Source organism: Anser brachyrhynchus (assembly GCF_964034855.1).
Source record: "Anser brachyrhynchus genome assembly, chromosome: 4".
In the NCBI taxonomy this organism is placed as follows: Eukaryota; Metazoa; Chordata; class Aves; order Anseriformes; family Anatidae; genus Anser; species Anser brachyrhynchus.
This window is the reverse complement of record NC_137698.1, coordinates 20508000-20530202: the sequence shown is the minus strand read 5'-3', so window position 1 is coordinate 20530202 and position 22203 is coordinate 20508000. Positions and strand designations below refer to the sequence as shown.

General features: G+C 36.5%; 1 protein-coding gene across 6 annotated transcripts in view; it reads right to left on the bottom strand.

The window, feature by feature from the left end:
• The window catches only part of LOC308194865 (uncharacterized protein), a 124259-nt gene that overhangs the window by 32277 nt on the left and 69779 nt on the right, over positions 1–22203 (bottom strand). Inside the window, exon 3 of one of the 6 annotated variants that reach the window (XR_013950942.1) lies at positions 778–870. The exons of the other annotated variants lie outside the window; for them this stretch is intronic. The gene's annotated coding sequence lies outside the window, so the exon portion shown is untranslated. The remainder of the gene's footprint in view (positions 1–777; positions 871–22203) is intronic. 6 annotated transcript variants of the gene reach the window in all.

Sequence of the window (22203 nt, the reverse complement as noted above, 5' to 3'; positions counted from 1 at the left end):
CCACTCCCCCCCCCCCCCCCCCCCCGTTTTTTTTAAATCTAGAATACAATTAAATACAAACATAAATTTTCTTCCCATCTCTTTAAACACAGAATGTATTTGTTCTGTCTCATGATAATCATATCTGATTTTAGTACAAGAGCAGTTCTTCAGCAGGGGATCAGTCTAGAGGGCTGTCCTCAAACTAAATTGTAACTATGTAGTTCTTAGTGACTTCTCTCTTCTCCTCTGCTTCTCCAACATGTGCCCCCAGGAGAAAAGGACCTAGTGCCTTTTAGGAAGAGGAATGCCTATGGCCAACAGTTTGCCTAATGGGTAGAAGTGAAACCCGTCCAATAGCTTGGCAATGGCTGTACACAGAAGAATTGAAGACATCAGCAAATGGGCATTTTTTGGAGAGGGAGAAATACTTCTAGTATTGCAGGAAAAGCTATCCAAGGACTCACCACTTCTGCAGAAATTTGACTGAGACTGTAGACATTGCAAGTAAATGGACTGCTTACAGATGGATGCAAATCCTTAAAAATAAATAAATAAATCCTAAAGCAAAGCATTGCCCAGATGGTTAGGTACAACAGCTCACATTCATATTGCTGTCTTAATCTTTATTCTGCGCTGCCTGCTCTCCCCTCACTCTGGATCACTTGCAACACACTGTGTCCCTATATCTTTTCCTTGGATTGAGGATGAGTATACCATTTTTGGAGTTTTCTGTAAAACTGTGGAAGATGAGATGTTCAAAGCAAACCCTAGTTCACTTCCCCCTCTCCCACCTACCCACTGCTGGTGGCAGTCCTCTCCCAGTGAAATGCAGCAGGATCACTGGTGGTCTTGTTGAGTGCTGGTGAGGGTGATCCACTCCCAGAGGAGCTGGGGAAAAAGAGCAGATCCCAGAGTCACCTTGCATATCAGCATCTGCCATGGAGTGAGGTCCCCTGAGGACAGGGAAGTTCCTTCTTACCCTCGAGATAGAGACAACTGGGGGAAATGAGCTTGGCTTGAAAAGAGGCAGAGACTCTGCTCAGCCTTGTCCAAAGCTGTGATGGTATTGCAGCACTCAGTGAATAACAGTACTTTTATTTGGTATGCAGATTGTCAAAATTTCAAATACAACAAACAACCTGATACCCTTACTTCTTCAGACCGGAATTCGATTAAAAGTTTTGACATGTTTCTGAGAGAAAAAACTCTTTGATATGAAAACAAACAAACAAAAAACAAAAACAGAGAATACAAGACTACCCATCACATATTATACTTTTAAAAGTGTATGTGATAACAGTGAAACAATTGTTTCTGAAAAAAGTACTGTTTTCTTATTCTTATGCTGAACTCAATAAATTACTGTCAATTTCAAGCACTCAAAAATCATGACTCAGGTCTTTAAAAATACCATGAACTTCAAAGGATATATTGTCTTTGCTTTCTGGTTTAGAGCCATCAGACTTCACATTTTCAAGCTTTTCTCCAAAAGTAAAAGAATAAGAATGATTTGTGTCTTGCTTTAGTTTCTAAGTGAAATTACTTTAAAAAAGAAACAAACCATAGAGAAATGTGAGAAAAAAAAATCTTGAGCTTCTGCGGTACTTTAACAGACTGTAATTTTCTGTCTTTGATTTTTCAAAACCCAAGCCTTGTTTCTGCTACAATATCCTACGTGAATTAAAGCAGACAGATGTTTCAAACCAGAGCTCCCATTTTACCATCTTTCTGTTACAGCCTGCCCAGCCTCACGTTGTCTGCCAGTAGGGCATGTATGTTGGTGTATTATTCAGAGATGAAACTGTAAATCCAGTTTTCTGGCATCTGGAGGGACTGTTCTGAGCTCTAGCCCAAACTAAATGATTGTTTGGAAATTGGGCTCAAGCTTCTATGTCACATCTACCCTGGCTTTGTTAGGAGCCTGGTGCTGGTTACTATTTTTCCTTACATTTTGAGTCCTGGGAGGCAAATTAATGGTGAGGATCTTCACAGGGAGAAGGCAAGAGCAAAAATTCTGATTTGAAAAACACAACTGATGTATGTGGCGAAGACACAAAATACATAATGTAACTGAAAGAAAACTTTAAAAAATTATCATGTTTTTAAGTTATTTACTTCATCATTACAACCTTTTTAAAACCCTAAACTTTTCATAGGTTTTACCAACTTCTATTCTGAAGGGAAGAGAACATTATTTATTGTTTACAGGTTTCTTTACTCGAGTCCCGGTGGGTAGGTTACTGTGTTTGTCTCTAATAGCCAAACCTTTACAAATCACTGTAATGTTGTGTTAATTGCTTATTTATTTATTTATGTATTTTTTCAGATAGGTTTATGACCTATCTCAGTTTTAATTTTGCATATGACAAAAAGCAAAGTGAGCATTCCTTATTCATTTTTGATGGAGCTGGGACATGGAATTGCTTCACACCCAGTGCAAAGTGAAGTGCTTGGCTGTTAGGCAAATGGACATTCTGTCACCAAAACCACTTTCTAGTTATCCTTTCTTTATTCAGTCTCATAAACAACATCTGGTCCTATTTAGAATTTTATATTTCATTTTGCAAGGATTTATGATGACAATTTGTCACAATCTGTCAAATTCAGGTCACGGAAGAGCACACTACAAATTTTGTCTTCAGGATGCTGTTTTTTCAGAGTCTCTTTCTAGTTGAAATCAGCTGTGACTGGCATTATTTTAGATTTCATTTTGGATCTCTTCTTTGCGTTACTGAGGAATTGTGGGTCTGGATTATAACATGATACCAGCAATTACCATTTTGCTATTTTGAGGTTTATTTGTATTGAGACATCCCAATGACTGGGAGATACAAGATGGGGGAGAAGTGACTGGAAATATGATTTTTTTTTTTTCCTGTTTTTTAAAGATGAAGAATTTCCCTTATTTTAAACTTCTATTTTATGGAAATTTTTAAAGGGGAAAATGTTATCTTCTTATGTCTAAGAATTTTTTTTTTTTTTTTTTACTTTTCAATACGTGAATCCATGAATCTTACCAAAATTAGCATTTTTAATTTGCTTACCTCTTTATTAAGTTGTTTACCGTTTGTGAAGGCAGCATATTTATGCAGCTGATACTTTAACAGCTTAGTAGATTCTGAAAATCAAATAAATCTGTACTTTACACTACATGGAGGATGATACAGACAAGACTGGTATTGTTATGTCAAAACAGTACCAAGAATGGAGAGTCGAATGGCACAAGCATTGACTGCCAAGGGACATGATGCCACTCAGTGTCAGGGCTGATTTTTCTTGCCTGCTGAATTTTAAAGAACTTCAGGGAATTCAAATTGCTACCATTTTCTTCTTCCAAATGAGAAAAAAAGGTTAAATTTGAATGTTGCTGAAATTCTATCTCCTTGTTCTAATAACCACACACTTGAAGTGTACACATTGTGCTTTCTAAGGAGTATTTGATATGGGAAACAAGAAATCAGACAATAGTTTAATGTAGGAATATTCAGGTATATTTTTAAGCAATTCAGCTTTGCAGTTTAAACAACTTCTATTTAGCCATCCATTTAAGACACGTTATTGTTTTTAATTAAACACTGCTGAGACTACCAGCCAAATGCTTTTGCCATATTTTGGGATTCATAATTAAAATATTGTCTCTGCCATAAATACAGACCTATTTTTACTTCTTAATTATTCTCTTCATGAGGAAATGTTTATTTCAAATGACGTATGCCCAATATGGATCCAAAATTAAAATGAAAACATTAAGAAAATCACTTTTTACTATTAATGATTCACTGAATCACCTAAAATGCTATTTATTCATTTGCTGTGTAATGTATAGATGTTAATATTTCTCTGTCACTCAGCAGTCACATCCAGTGTGAATTTTATGCATGAACTATGACTGAATGCAAACACTGACAGCCTGATAGATGTCTGAACTGTACATAACAGCAATAATTTATCTAATCAGAGTTGATATTTTAAATGTCTGCTTCATAAATTGCTGTTGTAGTCCAGCTGCCACTTTCAATAATCAGAGCCTGTTTCACAGCACAAAAGTGGACTGATAAATGAAGGAAATAAGTGTGAACTTTGAAGCAGTTAATTTAGGAATTACTAAATTGCATATATTTGCTCCTCTGTACTAACAACATTTTTAGCCTAACTATTAAGAGTGATGCCATGACTTGTTTTGTCAGTGAGTAAGAATTCATTCTGTGATTCTCTCAATCCAGTTAAGGCATGAACACTAAGTATATGACAAGTTTTTCATATAGTTAACCATGTTGCACTACTTGATTACTTACTGTAATCAATGCTTTTCTACCAGTGTGGAAATTCCCAGGCTTCTCCCTGGTAACATTAAATGTTTCCACTTCTGTCTGGCAGTGCAATAAGAATTTTGAGCATGGGATCTAATTAAAATCTGTGTGCTCTTTGATATGAAACAGATCAAAGTCAAATTTTGTATTCTTAACACTCAGTTTTTCTTCTCTTTCTGAATATACCCTTCTACTGTCTAAAACTATTTTGCAGAAGTCCAGCACACTGTTACCATCTCTGTTTGAAGGTTGGTTTTGTTTGTTTGTTTGTCTGTTTTTTCTAAGTCAATGGAAGACTCAGACACTTTGATAGGCTCTGTGGAATGGATAACATATATACACTGTTATTTATATGTAAATAGAGTATGAAAGTGGATAAAACATATCTTCAGCTACTATAAACCAGCAGTAAAACATGAAAGTTCAAGTGATTAATAACTTCTATTAATAACTGCTGATTAATAACTGATTAATAACTGCTCTGACTCTTGTCTGATAGGTTTTACACAGGAAAACTCATGCACACCGATGAACAGCCTTTTCCATTTAGAACTTCACTGGACTGCCACAACTTCTCAGATAGGATGGATAGTGGCTTGGCAACTACATCCACCAATTTCCTCGGGACTCGTGGATGCATCTCATCAGGTCCAATGGATTGTGCACCTTTTGGTTCCTAAAGACAGGAATTACATGCCTTAGGATGTAAGTGACTCTGACCTTTAATATGCCCACATTGCTTTTTTCCCTTGTTTTGCTGTAGGAGATGCAAAAAGCCAGTGGGATTTCCTGTGATTGAGGAAACTTGTTTAGCCATGATCAAAAATGAATCTAAGTATTGATTTCTTTTTAATTTAAATACTGGTGTCTGCTTCTGTTTGACTGTTCAAGACAGAGCTCAGGCTGATCAAACCCTATCAGACTGTACTGTTGATTGGTGAGAGAATAATATTGTTTAAGGTTTACTGATGAAGAGGAAAAATAGTCTTGACTGTCTGTCAATATTGTGATGGGTACATTAATCCTCAGCAAGTTTAGCTGCTTGCAAGCATTTTACCTATACAGCTTCTATCTGGTAAAACTAAAGAGTTGCAAAGTCACCAGTAGCAGCAGTAGTCAGGAGCCAGAAAGACGGGAAGGGAGCAGAAAGATGAGCCTGTGGTGATGTATTCTTAGCCTTATTTCCAACTTCAGATGCACTAGATCTTTGTCCCGTTAACTCTAACAACTATGGCAAATGACCTAGTTCAGTGCTGTGGATTCTGTTACAAACAATGCAAAGACAAAAGAATAAACAATTTTGAACAGTTATTTAATTATAAGGTGGTAACTACATGGTAGCATATACCATGCTCAGATGATACATTGCTGCCAAACTGGTTGGAAGTGAGAGCCAAAAGCAGATTAAAGCTATGCAGTAGAAAATTGGTGCCTAGCTCTCCATGACTCCTTCAGAGAAGAGCGACATCATTCTACAGACAAACAAACAAAAAAACAACAGTGTCTCCTTTCCATTCATTGTGGTCTGTGTGAAAGTATACATATCCTGAAGACTCAGGGAGTTGTTTTTTAAGACTTCTCTCCCACAGGAATCGCACTGGTTTTGGTTAGTTAGTTGCTTACTTGCTCACTCTTTTTTCTTTTTTTTTTTTCCTTTCTTTTTTCTTTTTTTTTTTTCTTTTTTACTTTTTTTTTTTTTACTTTTTAATTTCAGCAGCAGTATACACACTCTTCAGAGAAATAGGAAGAGCAGGTTGGCTTTTGGAGCAGCATTGATTTGCAGGGGGTGCAGATGAGAGAGGACAGAATGCAAGAAGAACCCATTATGGTTGTAGGAAAGCATCTTCATCTTTTTGACTGTTTGAAGCTCATAGGTGCTCTATAAAATGCCACTCAGATTTTGTTTTGGCAAGAAATTGTTCCCCAGCTTCAAAGGTATATGTTATATCCAAAAGGAATGAGAATTTAGACTGAGATGATTCTCTCTGTGTGAATACCAGATCCATACAGAATCCCTGGCAGCTGGAGACAGGTTGAGTATATATGATTGATTGTAAAGAATACTCAGGATTATGTTTGGTTTGTTTGCATTGTTTTCATACACTCATAGAAAGACAAATGCTTGCAACATGCTTGAGCCAGTGCCTGTTTCATTATTTAATAAATCAATGAGAATTCAGTGGAGTTCTGAGAAGAGTATTTCTTTGTTTACTTGTTTTCTGGTATTGTCTGAACTTCTGAGAGCAATTTAAGTGCCTGAAAAATATGTCAGATTGAGATGGAATACCAGCTTAGTTTATTCTCTAGCCCGACAGTGGCAGAATAAACTTTCTCTTTTATTTCTCTGCTCGTTCCAGATGGGAGAAATCACCTTTGAGAATGCAAAGCAAGTTTGTGATATTCAAATCCTCCTTCCTCTCCAATGCTGAGAGTGAGTATTATGTAGTTGCTATGTGAGCCTTGGTTTCCTGAAAGCAATTTTATTGACAGAGTAATAGTAATATGTTTCTGATCATTACTATCTTAAAAAAAAGTAAAAATAAAAATAAAAATAAAATCTCTGCACAGATCTATATTTTCTGAGGATAAAAACAATAAAGGCTGAATTCAAAAGATAAATATATTAAGCAAGATGCAAATAAACCCTTGGTGACTGCTGGGGATATTGTTTTCCTAGCTATGGAGTTCACTGTGAACAAAGCATCAATATCTGTCTGTGGGCTTCTGAAAATAAGTCATTTAATGTACTGTTAAATGAGGCTTTGCGCTTCTCTTTTTGAACTTTTTGGGGTCATCAGTCCGTAGGGTAGGGGAGAAAAAAGTAATATTTTACCCAGCTAGACCCATTATAATTTCAATTAATTAATAAATCATTCAGGAAGAGAAAATTTTCTCTGAAAAGAGAGCATGCTCAGAACTGTTCTGCAATGTACAACTCTCTCTGTTCCCCTGCTCTTCTTTTTCTTTTCTTGTGGTTACTGGAAATCTGCAGAACAGAATCATTCCTACGTAGCCTAGTAAACACGAGTCTGGTGCATCTGACCAGTCATACTAATCACTTCCTAGTATTTCATTTGTCATTGCTTTCTGCTTATGAGCTTATGTGGCAATCCGGCCTTAACGTTCAGTTACATCTGTCTGATTTCTTATGTTTATTTCCCAGCTTCCAACTGACTGTACTTGGCCAGCCTACCCTGTTGTGCAGAGTTTAAACTAGGCCTTTTCGTTCTCGCTTCTAAAGCAGTGGGCTGAAGAGATAGGCATTTTGATGAAGTGCAGTAACTTGTGGTATTTAGGATGTCAGACGCCACAGACATTGCTCTTTTCTCTTTTTTCCACCCTGGAAGAAGTCTCTTTATCTTGTTCACCTTTGGCTGCCCAGCCAGATCATAAAGCTTTTGGTTCCAACTGTATTTTATTTTACTTTTTTTTTTTTTAATGTCCTGATATAAGTGCATAGCAGTTCTGTGCCAGTGCAAACCATCTAACAGTGTTACTGTAGGATGACAATAATTCTGTACAATGGAAATTCCTAAAATTGTCCAACTAAAGTTCTCTATTTTTAAGATCAATTGTAATTTCCACCACTCACAGATAATGATGACCATTAGCGCCCCTTAGGCAGCAGTAATGAGGTTTAGCACCTCAAAGTACACAGCTTCATCTACTTCCACTAATTAAAGCAGCTGGGATTGAATCTGGCACCATAGTAGCCAGATGTTCTATTTTAGACCAAAAGGGGCTTTATTCCCATTTGAAATATTCCTCATTGATCTCCTGCAATAAAGCACCTGACAATAACAGCTGCTTCTTGTTAAAAACAAACAAACAAACAACAACAACAATAACAAAACATGAGTCTGGCTTCCTCCTTTTTTGTAAAGGTAATCTATGTTCTGGCTGTTGTGAAACTGAGCTGAGAAATAAGTTTCAGTTACTTGATATGTAAGTGTTGCTATTATCCTAAAAATGTGGGTGTTTGGTAATCTTCAGTTATCAGTGCAGACCTCAAACACTGATGGCTACGTTTACTTGTTATAAAAAAATTCCACACCTTCTTTTAATCCTGCTTTTGTATTTGCCCCAAAGCACCTCAGTTTAGTAAGGGGCAAGCAGATCAGTGTCCAGGTTTTGTCTGAGCCCTCTCATGATCTGAACATGTCTCTTTTGTATCAGAAAGGATTGTTCTAATATATGTTTTCCATTTATGGGTCTATAATTATTGCTTTTTGTAGAATGCACCTACTGTGGGTAACTCTCCTCATGTCTTTCTATCCAACTGTTCTGAATTTGGCCCCGTACCTATGCTATAGAAGTTTAGGGCTGGCTTTCCTAAGATCTTTCTCTTGTTACAGCTGTGAATTAGAGAGAGCAAACATAAAAACACGTCTAGTGTAGTGGTGGGATATTGATTTGAGAGAGGAAAGATATGGGTTTCTAATTCTGTATCAAGGTCTCTTTCTCTCTCTGTATTTTATTTGTTGGTATATGAGTGTAGTGTGACAAGACTCCTTGCTTTCTATATCTCAATTTCCACTGAACAGGACTTTGTGTTACAGAGTGAATCCAAAATTCTATTTGCAGAGACCATTGTTTTTATGGAATCTACAGGATGGTTGTATGCAGAAAAGTACAGCTTTCTTTCAAAAGTTAACCTTTTATGTAAATACTATATGCTGAAGCATGTAGTTATTCTATAGACTTAGTCTTCCTGGACTTTCAAGGACTAGAAGACATCAAAAAAATCTAAATTAACATTTTTTTTTTCTAGATAAATGATTCCTAAACAATGGCAAAGACATTAATCTCTTCAGATGATAATTGGTGAGTGTTCACATGTTAAAGAGAATGGACAATAATATATGCAAAAGCAGAACTTCTCCTACTTCCACGTATCTCATCTTAATAAAGAGAAGAAAACTAAGCAAATTTACCAACCTCTAGGGTGAATATTGGCATAAAATACAATTCAATATAATTATAATTCTATTTAGACTTTCTACATTTTTGTTCTCAAATATCCCAAAGGTTTTTCTATAGCAAAATTTAAGTGTTGTGCTAAAGAAGGGCTGAAACAAAAGCCGTCTTTTTGAGTCAAAATGTAACGTAGTAATTAAACTTGACTCAGCAAGGAGAAAGAGCATTAGCCAACATGCAGCACTGCAGGCGAGTTGTGTTGGGATTCACTTGTCTGCATTAAGTTTTCTGGGGGCACACTCTAATCCCATTGACATCAGTATAACTATTTCTGTTTGGCTGCTCCTGAGTTATACAAATACCTAAGATAGGGGACCAAAGTTACTAACACAGGCTCCATAAGGACTTAGCTATATTTTCTTTCTTGAATTCTGCTTGTGGTGTTGTCATCTGCCTCACAGGTTGAGTCACTTTATCTGCAGTTAATTACAGGTCTTAATTTTATATTCATAATGTGATGAATTGATCACTACCACTTTATCACCAGATCATTTACATTCTTTTTACTTTTTTACTTTTAACATTTTACATAAATAATTTAGCATTATTTTTTCTGAATGAAAATAATATAATGAATGATGTTTTTTTAAGTGTATGCTATTAAAGTATTCAGTTTGATGAGGAGTCCTTTTGTTTCTTCTACAGAATGATTTAAAGATTTTATGACAATGAGATCTATAAGGGTTACCCTTCAAAAATAATGAGGTAAATTGTTCTCATCTTTTTCTCCCAAGAGTAGTGGATTCTCTTTTTTTTATTATTATTATTTTTTGAGAGTGAAGATGTGCAAATTGTTTTAAATTTGTGAGAAAAAAATATTTGTCTCAGTGGATTAGCTTGTGTCTTGCAGAATATAAATTTGGGTAAGGCAAGTAATTTTGGGTAAGGTAAGTGTTTGTCTTCTGATTGTTTAATATAATTAACTTTAGCTAGGTGACCTTTCAGAACATTATTCCTTGCAAATCATTTTGTATGCAGTTTGGTTGTGGAAAGTTACACAAGTTACAATGTGAAACAAAAAGTAGGTATTAGCACATATTGTCAGCCTCCATAATTAACACAGCCTGTAATTCAGCTCTATACCTGTGATAGAAAGCGTATTATTGTGATTTTCTGTAAGGGAGGAATAGGTGATCACAAACAGATGTAAAACTGAACTGCTACCTCCTCTCTCCTGAAGGCTACCTACTTTAATTTATATTAAAAACAAATGTGGTTCAATAACTTCCCATTCTCTTCAAGCTCAGACGGCTGCTAGCACTCCAAACACTGTATCAGATCTCACAGTGCTCATTAATTAGAGTTTACTGGTTTTCAGCCAAGGTTTAAAATTCTAATATCCTTCATGCTTTTTAATGAACTTCCTTGGGACTTAAATTGAAAAAATCAGGAAGCTCCTAGACACTATTTATCAGCACCTCCTCCATCTTTTGGCTCTACTAATTGCTAACAAATACAGGGCTTCTACTTATTATCCCATATAAGTCCAGAAAATCACCTGAAGCAGATACTTTACTTTTCAGACCTCTAAAGAATGTGAAATTGAAGCCATAACTCTTCCTAAATTTTTAGCCCCGAGTTGACTGAACAGAAGTTTGTATAAAAGTTCACCAACTCTATTCACAAAGAGAAGTAAACGTGCAGCTGTACATTTGTTGTATGTCAACAAATGAGGCGAGGATGGGAAAGGAACCTGATACAACCAGTTGTCCCAGCCTTCTACAGATAAGAATTGGATCACATCTTCTCCATGGCAGTTGTTTGACATCAGGGATTAGAAACATATTCCCATGTTTGAATTTGTGACACAAGATTAACTTTAGTTTAGGCCACCATCTCACTCACCAAGCAACCCATGGCTCAGGGTGAAAGTCTCTGATAACTTGTCCTCATTTGCTGCAAATCCTCAAATATCTACACATGCTGCTTCTTTCCCTAAAAATAATTGTATGAAAGGGTTTTGAGAATTTGCATGGTGGGTTTTCCCTACATGAATAAAAGCAAATTTCTCTGGTTGAAGACAAAAAGTACTTTGCAGCTCTCTGGGGCCATGATAGCCAGCAATCAGAGTTTTGAACAGGGCTGGTACGATAATTATTTTAACAGTTGCAGAAAGCGTGTGGGAGAATGACTTCATACAGCAGTTATCAGATTTCTATTAAAAGCAAATATACCTTTGAAGCATGAAAACATATTTTCAGTCAAAAGGAGCATTTGTACTCCCATGGTAAGCATGCACTGCACAGAAGTAATTCCTTTCTACTGCCAAATAATAGATTTACTGTGTACCCAATCATGCTGAGAGAAGAGTGCCCCAAAAAGGAAGAAAAACATGTAAACAATGTGTTAAATACAGTTAATTTAGGAAAAGTTAAGTACTTCATGCACAGCATACATTCCTGGAAATATCTGCCTTTACTATCTGCTTGTTTATCAAGTCTTTTGTAACGGGGCCCTGAGCTGGCTGGAGCATGGAGGTAAAACTCCCCCAGTTTTCCAGGAAGTGAGGAAGGCCTCAGAGAAAGCAAAATGCATCTGCCTTGAAAGTTGCCTTTCTACAGAATACAAAGAACTGAGCTGAACAAAATCACTCTTTTAAGTAAAAAATTAAAAAAAAAATCTCTGAATACCTGGGTGAGACAGAACAAATTAACAGGTTTGAATGCAAACAACCTCCAGTGTCACTAGGAAACATATTTCTTTACAGGCCTGTAATCCAAGCGTTCAGCTGAGCAAACTTCTCCCAGTGGGCTCTGGTTTCTTATGAAAAAAAAAATAAATCTGTTTTCTGTCAACCTTGGGGCCTGCTAAGCAAATCCTCTTCCCTAATGAGTGTCCCAATTTACAGTTAGGGCTACTGTCTTCCTGTTTCATGGATATCTTCCTCTTGATTGCCTCACTCTACGTGCAAAATATTCCCTTCAGCTATGAATGTTCACTTGTTTCTACCATAAGCTTCTGCCTGTCTTGAGGTGCAGCAGCCATCACAAGACAGAAAGGCAACTGAGCCATACAGTAAGGGACACAATAATTACACAGGACGAGACGCTGGAGAGCGGAATTCTCTGTTGAAAGAGAATTGTAGGAGTGCAATTGTAAGAGATTTTACTGATTAAAAATGTGAAGACAAAAAGGATGAGAACTGACTCACCGGCCAAAAACGGAAGAGAAAGCAAAACCCCTAAAACACGTTGAAATAAAAATATCAGTTGATTTTAGGTATAGAGAATAGTAAGGGAAAAGGGGAAAGGGAAGAAACAAAAAGAGAAAGCATGCATTTTTAAATTTTATGTAATCTTGCATGCTACTGAAAGCAGAATCATTACAACAGATCACTTCTGTTGAGAAAAGCAGATTGGAGCATGGGAACATAATTTATTTTATTTTTAATTCAGCATTTAAATTCAGTTTTACTTGTTTGTTGTGCATCTTTATTTGTTCTCAAGGTTTTGTGATTGTTCTTTCTATTTTTAAGCACGTTATTAGCTAGCCCCTGGGATTTTCTTGTTATTTCTGTACTAGTTCTTGCCTATGTTCTCTTCAACAAACTACTTATAAAGATGATTTGCAATCATATAGTGGAACAAGAGGTGGCTAAATTTTAATCCTATGAACTTTTATTGTACCCAGAACTTTTATCTTTCTGGAATAAAAATAAGAAAGATAGGTAGATACATCCTTCTGTAACTGAGATCTGCTTTTCCCATTCCGAAGTGTTACTTGATAAGCATTTCCATACAGTTCCAGAAATTGTGTTCTCTATCTGTCTTTATGGAACAGAAAGTGCAGTTTCACTACTATGTCTTCAAAGTCTTTCTAGTTGCAGCCAGATAATACTATAATTACATGTAGTATAATACAATAATATAAATGTACTATAATACAATAATACTGCTTTTGAAGCGTTTCCTGTTTTCCTCAGATATCCTCTAATTGTTGTTTTTGGCCTCTTACTGAGGGTCAAAGGTTTGTTGTTTGGTACTGGGGTACATTTCGTATTGGGGGGTATGACATCACTCGATGTATACAGGGGTATGTGCCCTCTCCTTGACTAGATAGGAAAATCTGAAAATAGGTACACTTTCAGCTCTCATATGCTAAAGTTTCTTTTCCAGAAGTCCCTAGGAAATACTAAACTTGCACATGAAAGGATATGCATTAGGAATGTAAATGCTATTAGTATATCTTCGACCATGAAAATTAACATTATTCTTAAGACTGGAATCAGTCAAATATTTTTTATTTTGCATGTTCTCCACTAAATACCATTCTACATAAGACAAAGAGCTCCACTTATCAAAATGAAATGATATTTCTCAGAAATCTCTTCCCACATGAACTATTACATACTAGGTCTCACAGTGGACATAGGGAAATAAGGAAATTAGGAATTATGCATTTATATGTGGATATAAAAAAAAAGCTCATATATTTGAGCTTCCAATTACTTCTCTCCTGAGCGATGGTTTTGCAAAGACAAATTGCCTTCTTTTCAAGTGTGAGGTTGAATCTCTTCCTTACATCTACACGAAGTTATAATGCTAGTCTTGTCTTTATAGTGTGTCTGTATAGTGTATGATCTTTGGAGCGGATATTGCAGTGATAATCTAAATGGGAAAGTTAAGAGGATCCTGATGTCTCCACATTTTGATGAATTATATTAATGTAGTGGGAAAAAAGTCTGAGATAGTATATTAAAACTGTCTGATTCCTTTTCTTCTTTTTTTTTTTTTCTCTACCAAAAATGAAAGACAGCAGCATTCATTTTGAATATGATTTATGACGGCTGCAACACAAAAGAATAAGTAGAAAACTGCTACTTCCCTCCTAACCCCATGTCTTCTTGAGAAAGATTGAAACTGTCAGTCTTTGGACCCAGAGGGACAGTGGATGGATAGGATAAACAACAAAGAAAAGAGGGAGATATAGGAAAGATATGTATAAGAATTAGCTCCATTATTAACATGTGATCTTTTTATATTTTTTTTTTCAGTATTAAATAAAGAATTTGGAATATAAGATTGTTAAAAAATTAATTAGACTAACAGTGGATTTCAAGCTTCATATGCATGCTGTGTTGTTTTTTGCCCTTTACTATTTGAATGCAAGACCTTGGCAGCCCTTATCAATCCCTGCTCCAGCTGAAGTTCTGTGTGTTCTGTTTTACCCCAGCACTAAACTTATGCAGTGCCTTGGACAAAACACTTCAGCCTTTCCACTGAATAAAAATTCTCCAGGGAGAATTTTTTCCACCTCCAGATTCTTTTGGTTACTTCTCTTCAGCTTCACTCTCAGTGTAGGTCTGGTCTTTATTTTTCTCTCAACTTTGGCAAAGGCCAAAGGGCACTGATCCATTAAAGAAAAAGAAAAACTCAATATTTCTCATAGAACTCTATAAGCAGTCCTAAATTCGATTTGGAAGATACATCCTTTCTGTGTGCAGTAAGGTCTGATACTCCTATTTTCACTGGAGAAAACCATAGGCTCTGAAAAAAGAAGCGTCCCTTCATCTGTTATTTTACCCATCTAAAATGAAATACGAATTGGAAAGATTCAGGATTGTTGAGATTTATATTTTTTCTTCCGTCATTTTCTACATCTCTCCGTATGTCCTAGTGAATTTTGTACTTTCTACACTGTTCATGCGAAAAAAATGTCTCTGTTGCATCCTTTTGCTTTATGCTTCTCAGTTACAGAAGATGGTTACTACAGTAACAATTCTTATATATATATAATTATAGACATTTTTCCCCATATAAAATAAAAATAAGAACTTGAAGAATTAAATTGAAGAATTTAAGCATTCTCCTAAAAATTTTCTGCCAAATTGGCTGTAAGCCCTTGTGCAGGGATTACAAAAATTGACAAGTGAAAAACTAGTTGTGAAATACACAGAAATATTTCCTTTTCTGAAATCCTTTCAAAATTATACTTTTATTTATAAATAAGTGCGAGAATTTGTTGGTGCAAATCCTACATAAAAGATTGAGAAAGAAAAATGCAAGCAAGGGGCAGGATTTGTAATGTGCATGTGATTGCAGATGCTGGTAACTTTACAGCCCAGGAGGTACAGCATTAAAAAAAAATCTGTCAGTCAGATCTGTATGCACAGGGGAACAGAAGCAACACTGGGGAAGGCAGATGGGTCAAAGAGCTGCTCAGACAAATTGCTACATGCTTATTCTCTTAAAGGGTTTAATCTGATCTGGAACAGGCAAGTCATTCCTCCTGAGGGGGGGTCAATGCCACTTTCAAACAGCGTGTTTATAAGGAAATGGTTTGAATAAGCAATAAAACAGCTTAACCATTCAAAAAAAAAATTTTTTTTATGTAGTTGTCCTGCAACCTTTCCTAAAGGAAAATGGCAGTGAAGGGGTAATTGGAAAGAACGTGTTATTTTTACGAAAAGGTAATGTAACAAAAATGCACCAGTGTCAGTTGTCACCTGCCTAGGGCACCTTTTCCTGTACTGCTGACTGTTCTGTCATGCTGATCTTCTGGCACACCTGTCTCTTCATCTTCCCTTAACTTCTTTCAGAAATACGAGATTTTCCACATCAGCTTCACTGATAAATGCATCACATCACAAGAAAAAGCAAATCCGTGGTACAAGTCTTCCACTGATGTAGTTCCCTGCTATCTTGGTTTGAGCCCAAGACCCTGCTAAGAGATGTTAGTAGATGTTACACTGCACAGAAACTTCTCTTAATTTTTATGAGCAAACTGCCAGACCTTTTAAAGCAGAGGAAAAAAAGCATCACTTTATTCTTTAAAGGTCTGCAGGAATATAGTAATGGGGCATGAGGAAAGAAGGTGTAAAAATATGGCAAACTCCTGACCTTAACAGAAGCTTGACAAATGGGATTGGCTGGTGTAAGAGAGGAGATGTTAAACAATAAGAGACTCTGATGCCTAGGACAGAATAGGAGAAGTCATACTCCAAAATGGCCTCAGACTGCACAGTGAGCTCTTCTGAAGATGAAAGGTAGAGATCAGGAAGTCATGCCTTAGCTATTTTATGTTTCGGGGGAATGTGGAATTTAGGGAGACTTCATCCTCTAAATGATCTTAGGGATAAAAAAAAAAAAAAAAAAAAAAAAAAAAAAAACAGAAACAACAACAAAAACCGCCAGGTAATGCCACGTAGCACATCAGGGGTTTCCTCATTTGAAGATTCTAAAGTGATTTTAATAACTCAGCTAACTGGCTTCTATTTTGAAGGAGGCAATTCAGTTGATGTTTCAAGCAGATGAAGAAGGGCACAGTTATTTGCAAGGTTAATTAATTTTGTGGCACATAGATGAAGTGACGTGATTCTTGTTCTACTAGATATTTTGATAATGACTAAGTTAAAGCCTAGACTTCCATTCACTGTGAGGAAGTCTCCTGTTTACAGTCCTTATAAACAAACAGGAACATTGGTTACATTTTAGGATACTGCAAGGAACTACAAAAAAACAAACAAACCAACCAAACAACAAAACATAACCAAAATAATTGCAATTTTAGGATTTTTGTTATATTAACAGCTGGAATGAATTATATTACAGATATTTTTATTTATTCTAATTTTCTGCACTTAAGGATTCTAGTATTAAAATGCAGCAGTGTGTTTATATTTACTATATCCCATTACAGAAAAAAAAAAGAAAGAAAGAAAAAAAAAAGCAATGCTAATACTTGAAGATATGCAACAAACCTCCAGGGAACGGGCTGCACTCATGGTCCTGACATTGATTTAAGGAACAGATATAGAATTAAGCCTTGTGAAGCATACATAAAAGGGAACAAATTTGTTTAAGGCAAATTCAGTAAGATTTGCTAATATTGAGCATCTTCTTTCACAGTGGGTCCCACTAGTGACAATCCTATCCACTGAACAGTCTTTGTATAGATTGTAGAAAACCGGTTTTCCCGTGGGCAGGATTTCAGTAGTGTGCTTAAAAAAAAAAAAAAAAGATGATGGATGGAATCCATGATGATGATGTAATCAGCCCAACTGTAAATAATTCTAAAGTTGCAAACAATTTTGAAGTCTATATCATTGCCAAATGGATTACATAAATATTATCCAAAGTTTGGCTGACAGTGTTGAGACAAAGCAGTGAATCTAGGACGAGTAGAAAGTGTTGCACAATTAAAATGATGAAATAAATATTTTAGAATACTTGCTGAATCATTTTTTTTTTTGGATTTGGACATGGAATTTAAGAATTATTTCTGTTGAAGCCTGCAATTGCAAAGTTTATTTCATGTTTAATCAGGGTCACTAAAACAGCTATGAAATATATGTACATATACTTTTACTACCCTTTTCAACAGAGGCTAATCATCAACCCATCTTCATCTGTGTATGTCTTAAAGAGTTTCATAAAGAATACAAGAGAAGAAGGAGAAAGAGTTAAAAAAAAAAAAAAACACAACGCACATTATATGAATTATTCATCTGGAAAAATAGAATTCTGTCTTTCATATTTTGTGACTTGTTAAGACCTTATATTTTTTTCCAAGTGCACAAACTTCAAAGGTTATTGGGGATTTTTTTCTGTGAATAACTCTTGGTCCCTTTATTATTTCTAAGCAGCTGATTAGAAGTATTGATTACTGTAAGTGAATTTTAGATGAGATTGTTTGAGCATAAAAGTAGACTTCTGTTCTTGTTCAGATCAGCATCATTCTCCAAAATAATTCCCTTCAGCAAATAGTTATATTTAAACATTTAAGTTAAACCTTCAATAGCCACACAGCAACTTTCACTAAATTAATAGCCTGAAAGAAAATACAGATTTGCTGTGGTGCTTATTTGGATAATCAAACTAACATTATATGTATTAAGAAGCTATTTTGTCTTATAGTGGTGAAAGCAGTGGTTCACATCAATGTTCACGTTACAGCTCTTAACAGCAAAATGATAATGAAGCCAGATTATTTCTGCTTACGCAGTGCAGTATTTCTTATAGGAGATATTTTCTAGTATGCGCAGTGTAAGAAGGACATAAAACTACCAGAGAGTGTCCAAAGGAGGGCAACAAAGATGGTGAAGGGTCTAGAGGGCAAGATGTATGAGGAGCGGCTGAGGTCCCTTGGTTTGTTCAGCCCAGAGCAGAGCAGGCCGAGGGGAGGCCTCATGGCGGCCTGCAGCTTCCTCACGAGGGGAGCGGAGGGGCAGGCGCTGAGCTCTGCTCTCTGGGGACAGCGACAGGACCCGAGGGAACGGCATGGAGCTGGGACAGGGGAGGGTCAGGCTGGGGGTTAGGGAAAGGTTCTGCACCCAGAGGGTGGTCGGGCACTGGGACAGGCTCCCCAGGGCAGTGGTCATGACACTGAGGCTGCCAAAGTTCAAGAAGCATTTGGACAACACTCTCAGACAGTGGTCTGATTTTTGGGTAGTCCCATGGACTTGGTGGAGCCAGGAGTTGGACATGATGATCCTTGTGGTTCCCTTCCAGCTCAGGATATTCTTTCTTTCTATGATCAGTTTCATGAATAAGATCATTTAAACCGGATATGATTGGCATTACATTTATATATATATATATATATATATATATATATATATATTATCAGGGGTATGGTATACAAAAAAATGTGAACACAAACCTTTATAGCTGTTACAGAGAATAACAAAAATAATTTCTTCACCCTGAAATAGCATCTGACACAAGATGTTTAAATAATAATAATCATAATAATCATAATAATCATAATCATCATAATAATAATAATATGATTTGCATGCTTGTTGAGGAAAAGTTTACTTACTGTAGAACACAGAAGATAAACCTTTGAAAGATTCATTTGAGAGCTAAAAAATATTCCTTTGTTTTATTTTCAGATTTGATCTAATATTTCCTCTGATAAGAAAAAAATAATTTATGACAGACTATGCATTTTTGAAGCAGCACCCTGAGTTGTTAAATTCATAGAATAATTAAAAACAGAACTATAGAAATTAATCTTCTTTACTGCTATCATTTTCACTGCAAAATTTGATCTACTGATCCCTTTCTATGATGTCTTACAGGAAAGAAATAACAATAAAATATTCATGTATTCTATTATTCAGGTTCAAGAAACATCCTCAGACAAATCACATTAATGGAGGTATGTCACAAATGGAATTATGCACTTCATTAATAAGAGAAACTGAAACATATTTATTGATGAAAATAGTGATTTAGCAGGGCTTAATTGTGAATGAGACAGCAATTGAACAAAGTTCTAATGGTAATTGCAACATAACAAGATTCATGATGTTGAGGTCACATGACTATTTACTGCATAGAGGACAGGGTCAGAATAAAAGCATCAGGGAGACCCTCACATTGAGTCATGAGGTTCATAATGGAGTCCTTTTTGCTGTCCAAATTCCAGGGAGTCTAGATATAACCAGGTCCTATCCCAACCCCAGACTTAACAGTTTATGCCTAAAGGATTATGTACACTATCAATCCTTTATATCAGTTAGCTAAGATTATAAAGTTTCAGCATGCTTAACAAATTACTTTCAAAGTTTTGACAAGCTAGCTATTAGTCACTTACTATGTGTCACAGGCAAGCAATCTCTCAGCCTTGAGGAGTAACCTTGAGAGGCATCCCTGCTCAAGGGGAAGATCATGGCACGCTGCCGACTGCAGTACAGGAGAGCTCAGCTGGCTCTGAGCTGTCCTCTATGTATGGGGTAAGATGATTGACAATTAGTCATATTTGCATGCCAGCCATATTTGGTTGGTGCATGCTCAATTAGCCCTTGGGTCTATCTGCTCCATATCCACCTTGAGCCAGGTTCGGCTAACAAGACCAGATGCATTCATCACGCTTGCCACTGATGGTTATTGCCCAAGCAGAGTTATGGGTGAAGGGTCAGGTTGGGGGCTGCCAGGGGGAGTACACCACCACGCAGATTGACAAAAAAAATAAAACCTACCTAGGTAAACAATATGCAGACTTTGAGTAGCTTATGGATTAGTTTTAAGAAACATACAAGTCAAATCATTTTTTATACTCCTACCTTAGAATTCTTTCACTATACATTTGAGTATGTATTCATAATTTCTGGATATCAATTTTGCAAATAGTACAAAGTTATTTGTTCTGTCTTTTTGACATGAAAAGGAAGCTGTAAGGAAACAGTACAGAAGTTATCGAGTCAATACTATGTTCTGCAGTATTATATAATGTGTACGCATTTCTGGAATAAACAGTAATTTTCTCAATGGGAAGATAAGTTTCTGAAGTAACAACAATCACTGCAGGGAGCATACAGCCTCTGCCCTCATTTCTTTTTTTTTCTTTATTTTTGTACTTATTTTTTCTATGTTGGCTTCTTCTTCACGGATTTACCAGTAATTAGATCTGCACTTGTTGCTCTCCTAGCATCCACCAAAGCTAATCAACCCACAGTTCTGCCTTTTAAAAATTTATTCTGTTCTTTGCTATCTTTTGGGTGTGGGGTTTGACACACACACATTCTGTGACTCAGTCCCCATCGCTAGCATGCAAAAGTTTAGAGAAATGAGAATGACTTTGCTAAAGTTAGTTTCCTTCATAATGGGAAAATGAGAAAAAATCCCATTTCCTTTTGATTTGTAGGGGAAAGGAAGGGAGAGAAGGAGAAAGGGAAAGGATGAAAAGGGGGAGCTAGGTGACTGAGAATAACAAACATCTTAAATAAGAAAGAAGACCAGCTTTGAGAGAGTCGTTTCACATGGGCAGACAGTGATAGGGCAAGGGGAAACTTAAACTAAGGGAAGTCTTAAACTAAAAGAGAGGAGATTTAGATTAGATGTTAGGAGGAAATTCTTCATGCAGAGGGTAGTGAGGCACTGGCATAGGTTGCCCAGAGAGGCTGTGGATGCCCCATCCCTGGAGGTGTTCAAGCCAGGTTGGATGGAGTCCTGGGCAAACCAGTCTAGTGAGAGGTGTCCCTGCCCATGGCAAGGGGTTAGAACTGGGTGGTCTTTAAGGTCCCTTCAAACCCAAGCCATTCTGTGATTCTGTTCTATGAATGGGCAGCAACAAAGTACCTCTTCAGACCAACTTCACTCTGTTCCTTCCTTTTTCTGTCTCTCCCATCATTTTTCCAAGTACTGTAGGATCCTTTCCTGCATACCCACTTCCCATTCCAGAAGGAGCACAATTTCTACATCTGCTCTGCCTGGGAGCATGATGGCCCTCACTTTTCTTTTCCACTGCTAGAACACAGGAAAAGGAGGCCTAAACACTCACGATGTGGCAGAGTTTGGGTGCTGCGCCCCATGGTAGTTGCTGTGCCTAGAATAGCTACCCAAATCTAATGGCAAATTTAATATTAGGTAATTACATAAAACATGAAATACCTTGCCCATTTGGTCTGAATCATCTCACATATGTTTTTATCTTGCTTTTTATTCTTGTCATATCACTTGTCTAGATGCAATAAATATAATACGTTGATCCACACATTTATCACTGTCAGAAACGTTGCAAAAAACTTTCCATTTAACAGTGACAATTACCTACTATGTAGGCACTATCTACTGTATTAATTTCAATATTTGTTAATCTGAGGCCATAATGAATCATACCAGTTACAGCAGAATCCCTTAAATAGCCATGGAAGAACCATATTCTTGTAAAGTGGTATGACTGTGTATGAGTTTTCAGAACACAAATATTAGCTAAACTGTTCAACTAATCTGAGACACAGAGCCCAAATAATAAAGACATAAAAAACTCATTGCATTTAGTGCAGAAAAGAAAGTGAGGCCCGTGAGATCTTTTGTTTACTCATTCCAGTAAGCAGCTATCTAATTTTCAATTCAATATTTTGGCTCACTTTATTTTTGTGAGCTACTCCTATCCAAAGGAGTTGTAGTAACGCTTACAGCCTAACACCAGGTTTGCATGGAGTCATAATTTAGAAGCAATATTTCCCTTCAGTAACGAGATTTCT